The following is a 7,302-nucleotide window of genomic DNA, read 5'->3' as shown; positions in this document are numbered from 1 at the left end:
GAACTCACGGACCGCGAGATCGTGACCTGGCTGAAGTCGGAGGCTTAACCGACTGCGCCACCCAGGCGCCCCCAAAGGAGTTTATTTTAATGAGCTGATTTAGGGCGGGGGCCCTAGATAGCCTCAAGTTGGGGCTGGTCACCAGAAAGACCAGGTGATTAGAAGTTTAAACTTTCGGGGCACCTGGCTGGCTCAGTTGGAGAGCATGTGACACTTGACTTCAGGATCGTGAGTTTGATATGTTGGGTTTGGAGATTACTTAAAAATAAATAAAATGCTTTTTAAAAAGAACTTTTTTTTTTTTAATGAGGCTGATTTTATTTTTATTTTTATTTTTATTTTATTTTATTTTTTATTATTATTATTTTTTTAATTTATTTTTGGGACAGAGAGAGACAGAGCATGAACGGGGGAAGGGCAGAGAGAGAGGGAGACACAGAATTGGAAACAGGCTCCAGGCTCCGAGCCATCAGCCCAGAGCCTGACGCGGGGCTTGAACTCACAGACCGCGAGATCGTGACCTGGCTGAAGTCGGACGCTTAACTGACTGCGCCACCCAGGCGCCCCTTATTTTTATTTTTTTGACGGGATGGGGGGGAATCCCAAGCACCGTGAGATCATGACCTGAGCAGAAATCAAGAGTCGGACGCTTAACCGACTGAACAACCCAGGCGCCCCCCACCAAAAAAGAACCCCCTACCTCCCGGATGGGAGGGGAGCTGGAGGTATAAAAACTGTTGAGCAGTGAGATCCAGGGAGCCTCCAGGTTGGTGAACGCATTGGAATAATAGAAGTGCTGGCAGGGTGTGCTCACTGGCTCTGATCCCTATTCCCATGGTCCTGGCACATAGATAAAGGAGAGAGTGATGTCCTGACACTCTCTGTCCTTACTTCTGTGCCCTGGGGTCATCTCAGATCCTTAATCAAAGTCATTAGTTCTGTTCAAGTGTCCCGTTTCTCTAGTCAATAAGGTGAAGGGATGAAAGGCTTCCTGGCACAAGAACCAGGACACTTGCGTGTCCACATGGGAGTGTTCAGTGACCCACAGGACTCTGTTCCGTCTGCTGGGAACAGAGATTGAGGGCAATAGTCAGTCCTCGAGAAGCAGCCTGAGGTGCTGGGCCTCTGCTGAGGGGAGTGGGTCCCTGGAAGGTTTGGAGCAGAGAAGGGAAGTGATCTGAGTCACGTCTAAACAGCCTACTCTGCCTGCAGAGTGGAGGCAGGGAGACCCCAGCGGAGGCCATGGTATCGGGAAGGTTAATGGTAGCTACATCACAGCCCTGGCTCTGTGGATGGAGACAACTGTTTTGTTTGTAGGCTACTTTGTAAGTAGGGATGATTTTCTGCCTTGCAGGGTGAGAGAGTCTGGCATCACTCCAGGATGTTTGTTTTTAGCTGCAAGTGTGTGAGTGCCGTCGCTGAGGTGGAAAGTCCAGAGCAGGAGCACTTAACAGAAGCAAGTCTCTGGAGTTCGGAGTACTTAACGGAGGCACTCTCAGGAGTTAGGAGCACTTAACAGAAGCACTCTCAAGAGTTAGGTTTTTGCATGTTGCATCTGAGATATTGCAGGGACCTCTGAGTGGAGGTGGCAAGTGGGCGTCTAGAAGCACATCTGGATTTCAAGGAAGGAAGGGGTTCAGGTTTGAGAATACCACACCCCTCAGCAGCAGCAGGTGTGCAGACGGTGTCACAGGTAAGAGGATGCCCTCAGCAGATCACGGTGCGGTGCCAGTACAGGGGAAGGACGGGGAGGATATCCATGGACTGGCTCACTTGCTTCGGCACCCGGATGGGGATGGCTGTCATCACTAAGACATGAGGAGGTACGGTGACCACGAATGTGTGTAAGAGAGAGAGTTACGAGGGTACGGGCCTCAGGTGGGGGTCCAGGTGGTGGCATGGGATTCCCAGGGGCTGGATGTGATCTCCTGAGAGGCAGGGCAGTGATGGAGGTCCGGTGACACTGAGGAAGGCATGGTACTTGTTCCCCTCCGCAGGTTTGGGTTTGTGCCAGCTCCTGCTGGGGCCTGAAGAGTGTCTGACGGGATGACAGATTCATTGAGGGGTAAAGGAGGTCCGCTGCAAGAGTCTCTTGGGTCGTGGCGGGAGAGGTGGGCCTGGGCTTTGAATGAGGAGGTGGAGAGGGACAGGTGTGACTGGAGAGGGGACAGCGCAAACCATGCTGAGGAGGAGGAGGGCTCAGGGGGTCTGATCTCACACACGCTGGGGTGGCTGATGTCAGGACAAGGAGCCAGGCCAGGCGGGGAGGTCCTCAGAGCAGTGCCTGGGGTAGCCCTGGGCCCTGTCGCGTTCGGCAGGCACTGCCTGGGTGCCACATGCAGAGTGGCCTATGGGAAGCCAGAGAGATGCCTGTGACACGGGCTGGAGGCGGCAGTGGTGTCGTGGGTCCCGTGGTCACGGCCTGGCACGTGAGGGAGGAGTGATCCCATTGTGCTGTGCGAATGGGGAAGGGGGTGTGAGGATGCACTCAGCCCCCTCGTACTCAGGGTTTAAGCCGGAAGGCTGAGTGTGAGTCCATGTGGGTGTGATCTTCGTGTCCCAGGAGAGCTGACCATGAGGGAAGCGGCCTGGAGCACAGATAAGACCGCCCCCTCCCCATCTGTTCTCACCGACAATTGGCAGCAGTGATGAGCGGGCACGAGGAAGAGCGGGTACCAGTGGACCAGGGCCTGGTACCTCCTCTCAGTGAGGGAGCTGGGGAGGAGGTCCATGGCCTTGGGATCCTGCTTATCAACTCTTCTGCCCCCATCATGACAGGGCCACGGGACCTTTGAGGACGTGGCTGTGTACTTCTCTCAGGAGGAGTGGGGGCTCCTGGGTGAGGTTCAGAGACACCTGTACCATGATGTGATGCTGGAGAATTTGGCCCTTATAGCCTCGCTGGGTAAGGACCCTCCCTCCCAAACCATTGCCCTGCATGAGGCTCTGATTGTCTTTTCCCAAGGTTCTCTGTCCCTCCCAGAGCTGGGCCATGGGCCCCGCTTCCTTCCCTGGTTCCTTGGCATGGGTATGAGACACCAACACGTTCTGCTGTGAAGCCTCTCACAGAAGGGCTTGGCTTCTGACTCCTGTACCTGCCTGATCAACGCTCGCTGATTAGCTCTGCCCCGCCCCCCGCCCCTTAACATGTTGACTGTTGACCTCTGTGAAGCATCCCTGTCCCCGCTTCTGCCCCCTTCTGTTTGGTGTGCCGCCTGTCTCGGGAATTACAGACATTGACGTGGTCAGTATTTGCAGGCAACCCTAAATGATTTTTGCAAGACTGTCCTCAAAATTCTAGTAATAAATTTCTTGCCTGTAGTCTCTCAGTGGTTGGGTCGCTCTGGGCCAGTGATGTTCACTTGACTGCCCTGTTTTCTCTTGAGGACTTCAGTCTGCCAGTTCCCACATAGTTGGCGAGGTTGAGCTGAGGGGTAGAGGAGAGCCCTGGGGACCTGACGGCTCAGACAGCTCTCTTACCACAGGAAGGGGGATTCATGGGATCCTGGCCATGGGCAGGGTGGGTGGGAGCGGTGGGCAGGCATGGTTTCAGGACTGAGTACAAACCGTAGCAGGCAAATGTCCTTTGCTCCCTGCTGTTTGAGCGACAAGGCTCATGGCCAAACCTCATTTCTGTTCCTCCTCCCCATCCTTGACATTTTGCCTACTTGTCATTTCTGCTGTGACTTTTGGTCCCTGGCTGTCCCCTACATCCATGTCCCCCACGTCTTTCCCCTTCCTTTCTCTCTGCAAATGTTCTGTCACATAGCCTGTGTTCCATGCGTCATGTGATGTGTGCATATCCCTACATGGCTGACTACCTGCTACCCAGAGGCAGTTTCCTTTTCCTGGCGTGGGACACACATTCCACACAGCATGAACTTGTCACCAGCACACAACCACTGATTTCAGCTACTGCTGAAAGCCACTGGCAGAGGAGTGAGCGGAACCGCGTCTCTCCTCCCGACACAGCACTGGATCCTCCTTTCTCACTGGTTGTGAGACTCCTCCTCCTCCCCTCCCCTGCCCCCTGCCCCCTGCCCCAAGACACCGTTCTGTAACCGTCAGTGCTACACAGTGTCCCTTTTCTCCATCTGACCCTGGCTCCCTTGTCCCAAAAACAAAGCCATGGACTCAGTCCTGGTTGTGTCCTGCACACGTTTGTAATGGGCTGTCCTGTCCCACTAAAGTCTGCAGACGCCTCGCCACCATTTTCCTGCTCTCAGGTTGTTGGCATGGGATAAAAGCTAAGGAAGCCTTTTCTGAACAGAGTTTTTGTGGAAAGAGTGTCACAGGCCAGGATACCAGATCCAGGCCTATTTGTCCCCGAGGCTCCTTCCTGTGATACATGTGTCCCAGTGAAGAAAGACGTCTTCATCCCGGCTGAGCGTGAAGGGACGCACGCTGGGCTGAAGCCATGCACTTGTGGGCCTTGTGGGAAACTGCGCTTGCTCAGTTCACACCTCCACCAGCACCAGAGACAGAACCCCGGAGAGAAGGCCCTCAGAACGGAGGAGAATGGGGCTCTGTTTGTGAAGAGCAGGATCCCCGTGTCAGACAACATTTTCCCCAGTGGAGAGGCCGAGAAGGATTTCCTGGGCGGCGTGGACCTTCTCCAGCACCAGGCCATCCCCAGTGGAGAACGTCCGCACGGAGGCAGGGGGAGCAGGGTGGTTTCTCGCCCTCGGCAAGGGCAGTGCAGCGCAGCGAACATGGGCAGCCCTGCCACTGAAAGGTTAAGTTCACAGAGCAGCAGAGTGCTTATGCCGGAGAAGGCCTTCATAAGTGTGGGCAGTGTGAGAAGTCCTTTGTCCACAAAAAAAAGCTTCTCGAGCACCAGGGAATCCACGCTGGAGGAAAGCCTCGTGCGTGCAGCAAACGTGGGAAGTCCTGTAAGTACAGATCTAGTCTTTTTTTTTTTTTTTTTAACATTTTATTTATTTTTGAGACAGAGAGAGACAGAGCATGAACAGGGGAGGGGCAGAGAGAGAGGGAGACACAGAATCAGAAGCAGGCTCCAGGCTCCGAGCCATCAGCCCAGAGCCCGACGCAGGGCTCGAACTCACGGACCGCGAGATCGTGACCCGAGCCGAAGTCGGACGCTTATCCGACTGAGCCACCCAGGCGCCCCCAGATCTAGTCTTAATCAACACTGGAAGGTTCACACTGGAGAAAGGCCTCCTCGTAAGCGCAGCGAATGTGGGAAATCCTTCATCTTTCGAAAGAGGCTTCTCGAGCACCAGAGAATCCACGCTGGAGGAAAGCCTCGTGAGTGCAGCAGACGTATGAAGTTCTTTAGACACAGCTCCACCCTCACTGAACACCAGAAAGTTCACACTGGAGAAAGCCATCTCAGTGCAGTGAACATGGAAATCTTTCATCCACAAAAAAAGATTTCTTTTGCACCAGAGAATCCACATTGGAGAAGAGTTCTCTGAATGTACCAAATGTAGGAAAACCATGAAAAGGTTGGAATTCAGTGAGCACCTGAGACTTCACCCTGGGGAAAAGCCGTATGAATATAATGAATGTGGGAAATTCTTCAGACACCAATCCCCTCATATTCAGCACCATGAAGTTAATGGTGGAGAGAGGCCTGGAATGAGTGTTCTGAATGTGGGAAGTCCTCCATTTACTAAAGAAAGCTCGAGCAGAGAGAATCCACACTGGAGAAAGACGCTTTGAGTATAATGAACGTGGGAAAGCCTTCAGCCTCGAGGATAGACTTGTTCAGCACCACAGAGTCCATATTGGAGCAAAGTGTTTTGTGTAGCAAATGTGGGAGATTTTTCCGTCAGAGATACTGCTTTGTCAGGCATCAGAAAAGTTCATAGTAGAGGAAGTCCTTGGCCACTAATGGAATGCACTATCACCACGTTAAAAACGACACGCCAGAGTGTAGACCTTCCACGGGATTGATCAGCTGAACCTTCTACTTCTGAGGATTCACAGTTCATTACAAGTATCAGGTGCTCGTGACTGTTTCTTGAGCTGACCTGACTTTCTAATGTGCCTGGTGCCCTGTGGCAGAAAGTATCTCATCACTACCATGTGGCATGTCCCCACAGGGTCCATCATCTCTCCGTGTACAGGGGCGTAGACCTCTGTGCCCCAAGCCCTGAAGGGAATTCGGTGTAACGAGAGCCTAGCCGAGCTGCGTGAAGCAGAGACGGGGTCCCGCTTCGCTGAGAGAAAGAGTCTGGGTTCTCTGTGGATTTGCAGTTTCTCTCACGGATGCTATTCCTTCGTGGATTCTCGCGATTGACTTGTGCCTACTCCAAGCCACCCAGCTGGGAAACTGCCTGATCTCCATCGGCCGGCATACATGTTGACAGACATCTTATTGCTTAAGCCACTTTGAAATTTGGAGGTTATGTGCATTTGGGGGGTATGTTTAGGACACAGCTGTGGCTTGCCAGTGTGAAGGGCTGAACAGCTTTTGTGTCCCAGTGTCACATCAGAGGCACAGTACGGGTCAGAAAAGAGTTCTTCCCATTTTGGCTTAATTTGCATTGCTTACCGAGGCCTCCTGGGAAAGAGTGCAGTAGGTGGGATGTTTAACTTCCTAAGGGATAATCTGACCTGGTAATCTATCTGTTTACACTCTCACCGGAAGAACCAGCACCAGAATTCCAGTCTCTTTATATCCTTACACTTGCTCTGGTCAGGCTTCCTAATTTCAGTCGTGTAATAGGTGTATAGTGGCACCTTGTGGTTTTAATTTGCTTTTTCCAAATGGCCTGGTGTTTAGAGGTTTTTCATGTGTTAATTTCTAACCATGGTATCTTTTTTGAAATCTCTGTTCCTGTGATTTGTCATCTCAATTACTGGGTTTTGACATTTGTCCATGGATTATTGATAAAAGTCTTCTGTTTTAAGTGTTTGCCAATATATTCTTCCAGCCTTGGTCTTGTCTTTTTGATGGCTTTTCCTGCGGAAATTTTTTTTTATTTTAACGAAGTTTAATTTGTCCATTCTTTTACTGAATATTTGTTTGATCTTGTATATAAGAAATGCTTGCCAAAAAATAAAAGAAGAAATGTTTGCCAAATTTAAAGACATAATTTTTCCTTTGTTTCTTTCTGTAAAAAGGTTTTTCTTTTAGCTTTTTTACTGATGTGTATATGTCATTCTCAGTTAATCTTTGGACATTCTTTTAAGGAGGGAAAAATGGATACCCAGGGGCACCTGGCTGACTCCATTGGTAGAATGTGTGGCTCTTGATCTTGGGGTCATGAGTTTGAGCCCCACGTTGGGCATAAAAATCACTTAAACAGTAAAAAACAAAACAAAACAAAAAAA

General features: G+C 51.3%; 1 long non-coding RNA gene across 1 annotated transcript; it reads left to right on the top strand.

The window, feature by feature from the left end:
* The first annotated feature begins 598 nt into the window (after positions 1 to 598).
* On the top strand, positions 599 to 6,906 carry LOC131499684 (uncharacterized). Its single transcript, XR_009256015.1, has 3 exons — positions 599 to 766; positions 1,355 to 2,905; positions 4,227 to 6,906. It is a non-coding gene; the product is annotated as an uncharacterized LOC131499684 (long non-coding RNA).
* Positions 6,907 to 7,302: the final 396 nt, after the last annotated feature.

The sequence above is a fragment of the Neofelis nebulosa genome, chromosome 17 (genome assembly GCF_028018385.1).
Source record: "Neofelis nebulosa isolate mNeoNeb1 chromosome 17, mNeoNeb1.pri, whole genome shotgun sequence".
NCBI lineage: Eukaryota > Metazoa > Chordata > Mammalia > Carnivora > Felidae > Neofelis > Neofelis nebulosa.
Note: the sequence above shows the minus strand (reverse complement) of the source record. Positions and strands in the feature narration are given on the sequence as shown.